Consider the following 15,244-nt stretch of genomic DNA (forward strand, 5'->3'; position numbering starts at 1 on the left):
TTTTGCATATCAACGGCACATTTGTTGCCAAACCTTCCCAGTATAGACATAGCCAGAGTCTTGAAGACATACAGAGATTGAGAATCTATCGCTTCCTTTAGTAATTTGTTCTAATGGTTAATCATTGCCAGTGTTAAAAAATATTATTTATTTCCAATATGAATTTCTCTGGCTTTAGCTTCCCGCCATTGGTTCTTTTTTAGTCCTTTCTCTTCTAAAAGCCACATAGGACTCAGTACTTTTCATCAAAAGTATTGCCTTTGGGTTAGTTGTAGTATAATTTTTTTATTATTGCTGTTGTTATTTTAGATCTTGAACCAGAAGGAAAATGACATGGGACAGGACTACACCATAGGGTCCTTCACCCGTGGATTTATGATCTGTGTTATGAGAGAGAGATTCTATCGTACCTCTTGGGTGGTGACCCCATGAATTAATATTGTCTTACTTATTAAATTTTCATCTCCTATATCTGGAACAAGGTGGATTACGCCTATTTGTTAACCTTGTTTGTTACCTGTTTTCTCTACAACCCGCCCTTGATCCCTGGATTTAATATGTCTTAATTTGTTAAATTTGTCTTTGCTTTTAATTTATTTCAAACATTCACTAATAAATTTTCACACCATATTTAGCTCCAAAGGTTGGTCATCATTTCCCTATCAGAAATGATGGATTAATTAATTAAATTAGTTGTTTATGGAGGATCCACATGGAGCTGATTTAGTACAAGATAATTTACTTGGAACAGTAGATAATTAATCACAAGTCATTCTATTTTGATGGGGATGCTCTTTCTCAAGGATTTATTACTTATCCTCATTGGCACTATTCCACTAAAGCAACAACTATCCTATTTTAGGTGCCTAAATAACCTCTGGATAATGAACACTAGTGTTGTTTTAGTTTAAGTAAACTAAGTTAGGTACTGCATCCTCTAGCCAGAAATATTTATCAGAAAGAAGAATCTGAAATTTAACATGCTTCAGTATTTTCCCAGGAAGCTTCTATTTCTTGATTTGCTTTTCTTTTGAAAAGTTACAGCACACATTTTGTCTTCCATCCAAATGTTAGTTCTCTCTTTTTCTGTATCATTACAGTATTTTTCACTTGCTTCATTCTAGTAATTTACCCCTTGTGATGGGCCGGCCCCGTCACTAGCGCCGGACCCAGAAGCGCCGGCAGCTCGCACCGTGAGTGGAGAGCCAGAGGAGCACCGGCTGTATTGCTGCGCATGCGCAGCAAGCCGGTGTCCGCTTTTAAATGCGGCGCCGGCACACCTGGGGGGGGGACCTACCTGTGGGCGGAAGACAGCCGCCGCCGGCAGAAGACCAGGGCAGGAGACGCTGAGGAGGGGGCACGGAGGCCGCGGGAGCGGCCAATGAACTGCGCTGGGAGGTGCGCGGCAGACGGACTCAGGAGCGTCCCAACAACCTCCCGAGGCTCGGAGGAGTGAACCGAGGGCCGCTGGGGGAGAACTTGTATCTGAGCTGGCCCGACCCCAGCTGCCGAGGAGCCAACAGGTGACGTGGGACCCCGGGGTGGGGAGCCCGCCGGAGGAGGGCCCACCGGACCAGGGGGACCTGGACTTGGCGGACTGCGGGGACTGGGAGTTTGGAGGGCCCCAGGGTCTAAGTAGGAGGGTTCCAGCCATAACAGGGCGACCCTGGCATAAGGGAACCCTACTACGCCCTATTGGCCGAGAGTAAAGGGGCAAGGGGTAGCGGGGAGCCCCTCCGTGGATTGAACGCGGGTGCGCCCTACCCCACAAACCTTTCGGGACTAGGGAGGGGGTGGATGTCCCCCCCCCTTTACACCCCTCTATTTGAAAGGGTAACTTCCCCATCTTAGTTCTCTGAGGCCATGTCTACACTACAGAGTTTTTTCGGAAAAATGGCTGTTTTTCCGAAAAAACTTCACTTATGTCCACACGTCAATCACATTCTTTCAAAAAAAATTGAAAGAACAGAGGGGTTTTTCTGACATTGGTAAACCTCTTTCTATGAGGAAGAAGCCTTTTTCCGAAAGAGCTCTTTGGGAAAAAGGTGTTTGTGGACAGAGAAGAGGGAGTTCTTTTGAAAAGAAGAGGAAAGAGGAAAAAGCACAGGTTCCTTGGTGCCTACTCAGTCCATAGTAATTACAGCTTATATGCGAGATAACGTCCATTCACTGTGGACACGATCTTTCAAAAAAGCAGATCACTTTTTTGATGCGCTTTGACAATGTGGATGCTCTCTTTCGGAAGAAGTTTTTTCAGAAGATCTCTTCCAGAAAAGCTTCTTCCGAAAAAAGCCTGCAGTCTAGACATAGCCTGAGACTGAGAGTTATACTTCCTACACAATTTCTTATGTTCTTATGTACCTATACAGTTTCTTATGTTCTTATGTTTTATGTATATTGTCCAAAGAATCATAGGAAAGTTTTACTAGTTCACTAGTTTACTAATCATACTTTCTAGTTTACTCTAGGAAACTGCATCACCAAAATTTGCTAACTTTATAATCCCTTAATGCCAACTGAAGCTGCGAGTGCTCAGCAATTGTGTTAGTCAGGCCAAACATCTCAAACCAAGCACAAAAATACAGGCAGCCAAAATACAAGGCTATATGAGGTAGAAGCCCGAGCCCTGCTGCATGAGGCTGAAGCCAAAGCCCAGGCAACTTAATGTTGTGAGGCTCCCTGCAATGTGGGGCCAATGCCTATTGCCCTACTTGCTACCCACTGATACCAGACCTGCTCCTTACTGCAATTTTTCTTTGTGTTCACAAGAGTTCTTCGCATTACGATTGCAATCATTTTTATTGTACCACTTTTGAGTCTGAAGCTGCTGACCCTGATTTTATATAGGAAAAAAAGATCAGTTGTTCTGAAAGCCAACACATATAAAACATCACAAAGATTGTGAAAACAGAAATTATAAAAAAGGTAGTGTAGATCATCATATTTCCACTGACTTCTGATGACAACCAGAGGAGCTGGCCTTCTGTCCCCACATCATGAATTTTTTCAGTTGAGTCTTCTTTGGCTTACACTCATGTAAATCTGGGGTAACTACCAACAAGTCAACCTAGTGTAAAACACCAGGGCCTGATTCAAAGCCTACTGAAGTCAACAGAAAGGCCATTGATTTTAATAAGCTTCTGATGAGGTCTCCAATTAGAAGTGAATTAGCCCTTTTTGCCTTTAAATTCAGTCACATTAGTGGCCCAAACTGTTTTGATCATGATCACGTGGTACAGAAACACGTGTTTGTTAGGGATGATTAGTAAAGAACTTTTGCTCTTAGTCTAATGATGCCAGCATGACTTATTGTGAAAAAAGGAAGAAAGTCTTCAGGAGGTGCTTCAAGAATATCAGAAATTATTAGTGGCCAGCACTGGAGTGCTACAAAAGATGCAAAGTGATATACTACAGTTGTCCAGTTGTGTTACTAAAAAAAACCCTTCATTCATATGGCAGCTAAAAGAAATGACAAGTTGGAAGAGAGTTCACAAATGGCTGAGTGTTTTTGAGAGGGCTGACTTTAATAAGACAGGTTAACTCCTGTGACAGGAAGATTTACATCAGAGATTGCAAAAGCAATGATAGAGAGAAGCATGTTACAATAAGAGCTGTGTATAACATGAGCCCTATAAGCAGCAGCAGCTGTTGCCTCATCCATGTCATACAGCTGTAGCTGGAATGACTTCAGTGAAACTCCTAATGCAAAGAGCAAGAAACTTCTTACAGGAAAGGCTGTGGTGCCTCCACTCAGGTCTTCCTATTAAACTGTCACTAAACTAGAAATATCAAGGGACTCTAGACATGGAAAGGAGCTCCAGATTAATAATTACACTAAGAACAATCATTGTAGACGTCTATCATTGGAAGTATTCCCTCCATGAAATGAGAGATGGAAAAGAGCTAGTGAGCTGACATCACTCTCTGACAGAGAGAGGACTATGTAGCACTTTAAAGACTAACAAGATGGTTTATTAGGTGATGAGCTTTCGTGGGCCAGACCCACTTCCTCAGATCAAATAGTGGAAGAAAATTGTCACAACCATATATACCAAAGGATACAATTAAAAAAAAGTGAACACATATGAAAAGGACAAATCAAATTTCAGAACAGAAGAGGGATGGGGGGGGGGGGAGGTAAATGTCTGTGAGCTAATGATATTAGAGGTGATAATTGGGGAAGCTATCTTTGTAATGGGTAAAATAATTAATGTCTTTGTTTAAACTTAGGCGTAAAGTGTCGAATTTACGCATGAATGTCAGTTCAGAGGATTCTCTTTCAAGCCTGGTGTTAAAAGTTCTTTGAAGCAGGATGCAGGTAATCAAGTCATTGAGACAATGTCCTTTCTGGTTGAAATGGCAAGAAACTGTTTTTTCTTTGTGATCCTGTCTAATATCTGTTTTGTGGGCATTAATTCTTTGGCGGAGTATCTGAGACGTTTGTCCAATGTACATAGCAGACGGACACTTTTGGCACATGATAGCATAAATTATATTTCTGGATGAGCAGGAATATGTGTTCTTGATCTTATAACTCACTTGGGGTATGTCTACACTACCACCCTAGTTCAAACTAGGGTGGTAATGTAGGCAACCAGAGTTGCAAATGAAGCCCGGGATTTAAATTTCCCGGGCTTCATTTGCATAAAGCCGGGTGCCGCCATTTTTAAATGTCCGCTAGTGCGGACTCCGTGCCGCGCAGCTACACGCGGCACGGACTAGGTAGTTTGGACTAGGTTTCACGAAGAGTAACGGTAGTTCAGACTAGGAAGCACTAGCGGACATTTAAAAATGGCAGCACCCGGCAATATGCAAATGAAGCCAGGGAAATTCAAATCCCGGGCTTCATTTGCAACTCCGGTTGCCTACATTACCACCCTAGTTCGAACTAGGGTGGTAGTGTAGACATACCCCAAGTGAATTATAAGATCAAGAACACATATTCCTGCTCATCCAGAAATATAATTTATGCTATCATGTGCCAAAAGTGTCCGTCTGCTATGTACATTGTACAAACGTCTCAGATACTGCGCCAAAGAATTAATGCCCACAAAACAGATATTAGACAGGATCACAAAGAAAAAACAGTTTTTTGCCATTTCAACCAGAAAGGACATTGTCTCAATGACTTGATTACCTGCATCCTGCTTCAAAGAACTTTTAACACCAGACTTGAAAGAGAATCCTCTGAACTGACATTCATGCTTAAATTCGACACTTTACGCCTAAGTTTAAACAAAGACATTAATTATTTTACCCATTACAAAGATAGCTTCCCCAATTATCACCTCTAATATCATTAGCTCACAGACATTTACCTCCCCCCCCCCCCCCCCATCCCTCTTCTGTTCTGAAATTTGATTTGTCCTTTTCATATGTGTTCACTTTTTTTTAATTGTATCCTTTGGTATATATGGTTGTGACAATTTTCTTCCACTATTTGATCTGAGGAAGTGGGTCTGGCCCACAAAAGCTCATCACCTAATAAACCCTCTTGTTAGTCTTTAAAGTGCTACATAGTCCTGTATTTTGTTTCAGGTACACCAGACTAACATGGCTACATTTCTATCACTATTCTACTTGACAGAGAGAGGTGAGAGAGACAGAGAGAGATGGGAAAGGGGGAAAAAAAGAAAAGGGGGCTCCAAGTTGCATGTCACAGAAAACTCAAAAAAGACGTGACACCTCACCAGGATTCCCACGACACAGGACACTTCAGCTCAGGGCATTTCCTGAGAGCTGAGAATATCAGGAGGGGGCAAAGTTCTCCTTTTCCTTTTCCTTTTCCTTCCCCTACATTTATCTGTATTTAATTATGTCTCCTCACTTTGAAGAGAATTATTGTCAAAAATAAACCCAGCATAGTTATAATATTCAAAATCTGTGTTTGTTGGTATGGACTACCAGTGAGCTGGACAATACAGAGAGAGTAGATGGATGAAAAGGGAAAAGAAGTGGCAAAAAGTCCTTGTTACTAGATTGTGTAGGAATAGGGTAATGGCCTTTTAAATATATTTGAGATCTTTAGTGGCTCTCACCATGTTCTGTGTTTCAGAGGCAGCCAGAAACCACTCAGTGCAGAAGTATTTATGTAGCTAGGTCTGGCTCTTTGTGTATGTTTAGTAAACATGCCTTTTTGGAACTCATCTGTACCCCAGTGGTTGCTTCATATGGTGGTTGTCGTGGAAAGAACAGATGACAGAAGAGTTACTTTCTGGGGGGAAGGCTCATGTACTTTTGCTTTTCTAAAATCCTCAAGGTCTAATTCTCCATTCTTGAAATCTAGTGTGACCATTTGCCTCCGTGCAGGATGGGTGCAGAATGTTACCAAATCAGAGTGGTCATGTTTTACATCGATGTCACCCCACTGTAAAAGTCCACATGAGGTGGAAAATCAGGCCCTTGCTGTCCGAAGAAATTCTAAAGCATAGCATCTCTTGATGGGGGTAATGGATAATCAATATGGGGTAATGGATAATCAATCCCTCTTCTCAGATCAGCTCCCCAGTGTAGTCAGATAGTTCTGCTTCAGATCAGCACTCTCCCTGCCAGAGAACACCACACAAATACATTTTCCCCTCTGAGTCTACGTGCAAGACACACCCTTTGCCACTGATTTCTCCACTCAATATTTGCACGTTCTGATTCTGTGATTTTAAACTTCATGGGAAATAATGGAGGAGCCTTCAAATCCTTGCCCTCGCCACCTGTGGAAAATCAGAAATTGTCCTGACAATGGATGTCTTGCCCACACCTCTCTCATGCTGCGATTCTTTCAGTTTAATTGCCCCTCTAGAAGGGTATGTCTACACTTGCCCCCTAGTTTGAAGTAGGAATGCTTTATTTGCCTCCCTAGTTCGAAATAGGGGGCAAGTGTAGACATACCCAAAGAGGCCAACGTAAGGCAAAGGCCACTCCTAGTGTAAATTCTTTACCTTCAACTGAATTATTCCAGAGATGAAATTGTCCCCATTATTAGAGCTTGCTGGGGGACTTGAATCACAAAGCCTTTGCAAAGCTTGTCCCAGAATGTGGGTAAATGATCTACTATATTTGCAGAATAAACTTAAAAAACAACAAAAGGTCTGGTAGCACTTTATAGACTAAGAAAACATGTAGATGGTATCATGAGCTTTCATGAGCACAGCCCACTTCTTCAGATGACTGGAGTTTTGAGTTTAGGATGTGTAAACCCAAAATAAATAGGGGAGAAGACAGAGGGGGGAAGGAAAACGGGAAGGGGGTGGGAAACAAGGAGCAGAGGGAATGAAAATATCAAAGGGAAAAACAAGCAGGCAGAGGCATGTATGTCAGTCAGGGAATTAGACCACCCAACAAAACAAAACATCAGCCTACAGGAGACAATACTTATTTTCTGCACTGCTCTGGCACTCTTTAAAGTGTTTAGGTAAAAAAATGTTTGGAGTTTCTGGCCACACTTTGAGACAAGGATACATAAGGTTAAGCACTTTGGCTACGTCTACACTGGCATGATTTTCCGGAAATGCTTTTAACGGAAAAGTTTTCTGTTAAAAGCATTTTCAGAAAAGTGCGTCTAGATTGGCAGGACGCTTTTCCGGAAAAGCACTTTTATGGAAAACCGTCTGTGGCCAATCTAGATGAGCTTTTCTGCAAAAAAGCCCCGATCGCCATTTTCGTGATTGGGGCTTTTTTGCGGAAAACAGAACTATGCTGTCTACACTGGCCCTTTCGGGCAAAAGTCTTTCAAAAAAAGACTTTTGCCCGAACAGGAGCAGCATAGTTTTTCCAGAAAAGCACTGATGATTTTACATTAGATCGTCAGTGCTTTTCTGGAAATTGAAGCGGCCAGTGTAGACAGCTGGCAAGATTTTCCGGAAAATCATCTGATGATTAACCAGAGATGCTTACCAGTTACGATCAACCGGCAGCCCAGCCAGGCTGAAGCAGCTCCCAGCCTACAATGCAGTGAGCCTGGCTTGGCCAGAGAGTCCCCGGCCTGCAGTGTGGTTCGGTGGGCCTAGCCAGGCTGGAGGATGGGGAATGCACTCCAGCCCAGACAGAGCAGCCCATCCCAGGGAGGGAGCTGCTCCAGTCTCTCTACCCACCCTGTTTAAGCGATTAACTGGCTAAATGTAAAATGTAACCAGTTAACTGATTAAATGGGATTTTAAGTTCCTATTAAAGATACCAGACGTAATGACCAAAATGACCACAGAGATGGCAATCTGTGGGCATTAGCTTAAGCCTTCCAGATCTGAGAAAACAGATTCACTCTACCCACTCCTACAAGCCTGCCCTGATCTCATTTCTTTTCCACTTCTTCCCCTGTCCGATCTTCCCATGCCTGAGCTAATGTAGTTTCTCCCTCCTTGGGCTGTTTGCTTCCTTGTTTTCTGAACCTTTCTGGTCTGCCATATTGCTGAAAATGGAGAGAATGACAGCATGGGAGGAGTGAGCCCAGAGTCATAAACCAGTTTGAATCCAGCTGTCATAAAACTAGTATAGTCATCACAAAAATAATGTCATCGCTGAAAGTGCAAATAAAGTGTCTGATGGTAAAAGACTTGAGTTATTTTCCCTTGCACTCCTGGCAGGTGCAGTTGGCCTAGTGCATAGAAGCAGAAAGGAACAAGTGATCCCTCTTGACTTATAACACCTATGATGATTGGATTTTAATGCTTTGTACAGATTTAGTGGAGACAGTGAAGCTGCGAAATGACAGCTGAGTTTTGTGTCTCCAGCTTTCCTTTACAAGTGACTCCAAGGGAGACTGAAAATGACACTGCACCATTAGCTGTTAATCTCATAGGCACCATGCCTATCTTTTGCATTACCCTAGAGTATATCTGCCTTGTGCCAAATCCTGCGCTTTGTTGCCAGACAAAGAAGGAGCGTTGATAAAAGATTTCAGTGTTTGAGGTAAAGGAAGTTCTTACCAATTCTTGTTTTCAATTTCTTGATCTAACTCTATTTAGTCTTACTTTGCTGCTATGCTCTCCTACTATCTGTCTGTGGCTCATTCTCTCTTTCTCTTCCTATTCATGTAATTAATAGTTTTTTCGTGTTTCCCAATTCACTGTTCTCTGATTCCTCTGAACTAGTTGCTGTAGAAAGCTATCATATCTCATATATTCCCTTCCCTGGCCTTCCCTGCAAGTCCCAGGGCACACAGATGTCTATGATTGCAGACAGGGATTTTCCTGCGGGTCTGAGTGGCTAAGTGTGGTAAGGGGTGGGAAAGAAAAGGACATTTATGCAGCGATGCTGGGCTGGAATTAAAGGGGGAAGGCTGGCTGTTGTGTTAAACAACTTGAGTCTTTCCCAAGGGTTCAGAAAAACTGGAGAGTTAATGATCATGAATATATTCAGAGAGGCAATAATAATATGGTGTGTGTTAGCTATATGCTTTACACACACACAGCCATACATAGGCATATGTGCATTCAAAAATGTATGTGATCATTATGGTATATTTTGGGCCATTTTCTTTGCTGCATCACACTTTTTCTGGACACAGCAGGGCTGCGTCTAGACTGACCAGTTTTTCCGGAAATGCTTTTAACGGAAAAGTTTTCCGTTAAAAGCATTTTCAGAAAAGAGCGTCTAGATTGGCACGAACGCTTTTCCGCAAAAGCACTTTTTGCGGAAAAGCGTCCGTGGCCAATCTAGACACGCTTTTCTGCAAAAAAGCCCCGATTGCCATTTTCGCGATCAGGGCTTTTTGCGGAAAACAAATCTCAGCTGTCTACACTGGCCCTTTTGCGCAAAAGGGACTTTTGCCCGAACAGGAGCAGCATAGTATTTCCACAAAAAGCACGGATTTCTTACAGTTGGAAGTCAGTGCTTTTGCGGAAATTCAAGCAGCCACTGTAGACAGCTGGCAAGTTTTTCCGGAAAAGCGGCTGATTTTCTGGAAAAACTGGCCAGTCTAGACACAGCCCAGAGGAATAACAGGGAGATAGTTATGGCTCCTTGATACTCTACTTGAGTCATTTTGGGGGCTGCATGGACCTTCTGACTCTCGCAGTGAGCCCAGCCCTCACACAGACCATTGTCTAATGGGATCTCTAGAGTGTACTGTGCTCCAGTCACTGTCATCAACCACCCTTCCCCTTCTCCTTTCACAGGAGACTGCAGGAAAGGGGGAGAAATAGTCGGTTCTGACAACTCTGTATTCCTTGGGAATTCTTGCCCTTTCCGAGTGACACAATTTTTACAAAGCAGAAGCTGGGAATCTGTCCGCTGGTGTTTCCATACTTAAAACAAAAGATGTGCTTTCATACTAAATGTAAAAGAGCAGATCTTTGAGTCTAGTACAATCCCCTTGCATTGCTCCAGAGATGGCTTAATTGGCCAGTGGATGATTGCTACTGGCTGAATCACCACCAAATAGCTGGTGTTTTTAAAACTGTTTTCCAGCAGAGGAAGCTCCCTGCTCCTCTGTAAGGCTCTTACCTCTGCTTTTTATAAATGTCCCATACGTTTGACACACGGGTAATAAGCATAATCATACAATTGCCATATAGTCTGTCGGTGCGGGTGTGTGCACCTTTTTTTGCGGGGATCAGCTGATGTTCTTCACTGAATAAATATTCTATTCATTGCCTTATTTCCCCTAGAAATTCTGCCACCCAGGCTGTTCAGGAAGTAAGATAACTGTGCAGAACCAGCTGCAGTAGATGGCCATCTCTGTGACTCCCACTGCACAGAGCACAGTCCACGTGAAATCAAATCCAGACACCAGAACAAGAGAAAGAGAAGTGCCTGTCCCTGAGAAGCTCAACTCTCCCTCCCATGCCTACAGCTGTCTAGTGTTTCTGCAGGGAGCATCTCCCCAAGGACATTACAAAAATGAGATTTAAAGGCCAATGCTCCTCCACTTGTCCATCTCAAAACAAAAGATAAGGGACTGATTGAAAACACAAATGAAATTGTAAAGAAGAATATTTTGGATTCTATCTGTTTGTATCTCAGCTTTAATGCAATTTTAACCAAGTTGTTTTGCATTTCTTGTACTGAGAAAGAGATATCCAATCTCCCTGTTTCGACTCCTGTCCAGCTTTCTGAATATGCCACATCAGAACTGTGTAACACTGAGAGGCTGGTTCAGGTTGGCTCACTCTGAGTGGAGTGAGGTGCAGCGGAAACTGCCAAGTTTGCCTGGTGTTATTCTGAAACCAGGAAAAGCCACCAATTTCCACATGTTTCCTTCTGAAACCATAACTCAGCTTTCATTTGCTTAGTATTTGGCCCAGGAGTGTTGTGCACGTACAATGAGTTTGGGCTTTGTGACGTAACACACAGAATTTCTGAGGTTTTGAGCGAAAGGTTTGCTGACTTGCAGGAGCCAGCCCTTGTTGTCAGGTGTATGAAGCCCTGACTTCACCTCAGTCAAAAGAAAAGAAGTGAGTTTGGCCATGTGTGTGTGTGACGGGGCAGAGTTGCACCGCGGCGGTGGCGACGACCCGCCCCGCACTAGAACTGCACCGGTCCCCGTGCTGCATGGGGAGCATGGAAATGAAATGGCCATTTGCGCCACCTGCTCCTGGGCCGTGGCTCAGCTGAGCGGCGCAGACGCTGACTGGCTATGAGCACCACAGCTGGGGAGACCTCCGGGGCATGACACATGGGTAGGAAATAGCCCAGGGCAGGGCTTCCCTGAAGGTGGCCCACAGGCTGGTGAGTTACAGCCAGAAGCCCCACCAGTTGGACAGGACCGTAGTGGAACCTGTCCTTAGGGCCCTGGGCTGGGGCCCGTGAGAGAGGGCGGGTCCGGGCCCCTCTACCATCCTACCGTTTATTTTGTGGACAGCCCCGAGCAAGGGCGTACTACATAAACTGCGGCGACAGAATAGGGTCGCCAGATTAGTGGTGGAGGCTGTTGAGACCTCGTATTGGTGGATGGCGAATAGGCCAACACAGCCGCCCAGATAGAGAGGAGGAGGAGGGATAGCCCCCCTCCTTCACAGTGTGTTATAACATGGCAAAGACAAAACTAGATGTCACCAGCTCTACATCTTGCTCTGTGTCCTTGATATCTGTCAGATCTTATTCACAGTGTGCACTGAACCCTTTTGCATTTAAAAACTCTGGGTGATTGAAAACAGCCATGATATAGCAGCAGGGAAAGCATTACTACTCTTGAACAATACATTTTTCCATTTATTTTCATAGCTTTTTTCCCAATGGACAGTGTATGCCTCAATTCTGTCATTCCACCATAGGCTGTAGCAGCTCCTACGGGAAGAACTGTTCTGTTCCACCGGCTACTTAATACTTACTATAAACAATTGCCAAATTAGGCAGTTACTAGTACCCAATACAACTGATCTGACCAGCATGGTATGTATATTTGCATGTCTGGGGAGGAAAGGAGTGGGAGAGAAGTGAGGTGAGACTGGGGTTACTGAGCAGAAAATCTGTACCATAAGAATCCTGTAATTGCATATTTACAGTGCACATCATATTCCATAACTTCAGAAGAAATTTGAACAAGCATTGGTTGATCAACCTGTGTCATAACCAGTTATAATGCATCCTGTAAAGGATAGTATTTTACTAGTAACCCAGAGGGATACATTTTTAAAAGAGGGAGCAACCTCACTCCAGACCTGCAACCACCCCAACTTTTGTTGCCTTAAGTAACACCATGCAATTCTCTAAATATCTGTTACACCTGATCTACAACCTCCCTCATTGTTCAAGTCCCAGGCACGCCCATGCCACTATGTTGCTATATATTCATCCTCATCTGACATTCCGGCTCTGTGCTTCCTTTAATAGAAACTGCTGACCATGGCACATTGTATGGTGGTGCACAAATGAAGAAACAGACCTAACCACCACATTCATTTCCACTCTGCTCTCCAGAATTTGGTACGAATAAGTGAAAAATCTTTGAGATCATATGAGAAAAGCTTCAGGCTGCTGAGACATTTCCTTTCAAGGAGCACAATGTGCTATAATGTGCGGTGCAAAAAGTGATGAAAGGTTGGGGAAGCCCACAACTAGAGTGCAGAGAACAGGCAATAGCATTCTTTACAAACTGGAGGTGGCACAAGCGCTGCTTACTAAGAACACAATGGACAGTTGAATTACCCTGAAAAGGCTGATCCTGAGACAATTCTCTGCAGAATCACCAGGAAAGGCTTGTGGCAAACACTGGCAGAACCAATAGCTCCCTAGGCCCACAGGCCATGTCTGCTGTCATGGAGATTTCTAAGCATAGCAACAAGTGGAATGGGCCTGGACCACAAAGTACAGATTCAGAGCTAAATTCACCCCAAACCTGAGGTGTGGTTGTAATCTAGAATTGCAGTTAGGCACATTATTAAGCCAAGAGTCAACCACAATATTTCAATCTGCATCTGAGCTTCCCTCGGTTCAAGAGTGTTTTTAATTAGTCTTTCTGTATAGATCCCATCCCTACACAAAACAAGTCTACCCTCTGTTTATGCAACATCAGTAAAAGTAATGCCATCCAGGACATTACAAGTGCCTGTAACTTACTGTGGAGTGGATAGAGATTTCAAATGCTTATTTGTCTTTTTACAATACCTGTACGAAGGACATTCTCATGATAGGTATGTGACAAAAATAAGAGCAGCAGCTTCAGGCCTTTTTTATGGGCTGGTAAATTTGCCACTAGCAGACTCTGGGCCCTTGCTAGCACTCGTGTCCCTTGTGAATGCTGGAGCCGTTCACCGACAGATCCCTGTTCGGCTGCTCTATACATTTCCACCACTCAAATGTGCTGTTTTACTCTCTCTTCCCCCCACCCATTTTGCTCTGTCTCAGAAAACATCTGTTTCCAGATGTTGTTCTCAAGTCTAATAAATGCAACAAAAGGCTTGAGTTAATATATTTACAATGGCTCAAGATGTCGGCTGCTAGTTAATGTCAGCAATGGATCACCCGAGCTCAACAAGCCCCCTCATTTCCTGACAAGGGGGGAAAAAAAGAAAAAAAACCAGTGTGGATTTTTTTCCCACTAACGACATGGCCTTAAAAGGGGAACAGCTCCTTAGAAAGCGTCCCAGATTTATAGGATCGATACTGTGTGCAATGACTGAGACTGCTGGCTGGAGTCCCTAGCTACTGATGGGAAGGAACTGTTTGTAAAGATAAGGTCCACTTACAGCAGATGAAAGTTAACACTTCTTGGTGCTGTCACACAGCCCTTAGAGGCCAAATAAAAATTTGCCATGGACTTATTATAAGCTTGATTAAAACACCTAGCAGTATAGGGGTGTGTCTAGACTACAGGGGTTTGTCGACAAAAGTGGACTTTTGTCGACAAAACTAAACCTGCGTCTACACTACCACTGAGTTCTGTCAACATAACGTCGACAGAACTCAGCAGTTTTGTCGACGCTGGTAAACCTCATTTTACGAGGAATAACGCCTTTTGTCGACAGAGTTCTGTCGACAGAAGGCGTTATTGCATCTAAACTGTCCTTTGCGTCTACACTGCCATGTCGACAAAGCAGCTTGTAGTCTAGACGCTCTTTGTTGACAGAAGCTTTGTCGACAGTATCTGTCGACAAAACTTCTGTCAACAAAAGCCTGTAGTCTAGACGTACCCTATGACTAAAACAGGACAAAGATATAAGAAGGCCTGGGTTCCATTCCCAGTGTTGACAGTGACTTCCTATGTGACCATTGAGTCCTTAAACCTTAATGCAAACTCCACTGGAAATCTAAGAATGGCAGGGGATTGGCAGTTCTCTGACAATCAGGCCCATAAAAAAAAAAAAAGAAACTGAGTCAGTTTTCCCACCTCTGAAATAGGGAAGTCATATCTTCTTCCTACTACAGAGGGATATAATGAGCTTAATTGGTTAAGGTTTGTGGAGCACTTTGAGATCCTCAGATGAAAGAACTAGAGAGAAGCAAAATATTAGAATCAGTTATAAATTAACATACCTAGACATGCACAGAGAACAATGAACAAACATGCAAATTAACCAAAAGAATGAGGCACGTACTAGAAACAAAACAGAGACAAGTTCACATCTCCTTTCTGCTTAGGGAACTACATATTTTAATATATTTACCACAGATTTCATTGCATATTTACAATATTGTGTTACCACCCTCAATGGACTACTTATAAACCATGAATGTCTGTGGTTATTGACCCTTTTATGGAATTATATAAAATTTCCAAAGAAAAGAGTGCTATAACCTGAATGTTGGAATTTTGGAGAAAGTCCAACTAGGAAAAGTCACCTGAGTGTATTGGGTCAATGAAACCACACCA

At 43.3% G+C, this 15,244-nt stretch overlaps 1 long non-coding RNA gene across 1 annotated transcript; it reads left to right on the top strand.

Moving 5' to 3' along the window:
- The first annotated feature begins 1,128 nt into the window (after positions 1–1,128).
- Positions 1,129–13,749, top strand: LOC142830394 (uncharacterized). Its single transcript, XR_016350215.1, has 3 exons — positions 1,129–1,523; positions 8,822–8,901; positions 10,602–13,749. It is a non-coding gene; the product is annotated as an uncharacterized LOC142830394 (long non-coding RNA).
- The last annotated feature ends 1,495 nt before the right edge of the window (positions 13,750–15,244 follow it).

This window comes from Pelodiscus sinensis, chromosome 8 (assembly GCF_052426305.1).
Source record: "Pelodiscus sinensis isolate ZL-2025 chromosome 8, ASM5242630v1, whole genome shotgun sequence".
Classification (NCBI taxonomy): Eukaryota; Metazoa; Chordata; order Testudines; family Trionychidae; genus Pelodiscus; species Pelodiscus sinensis.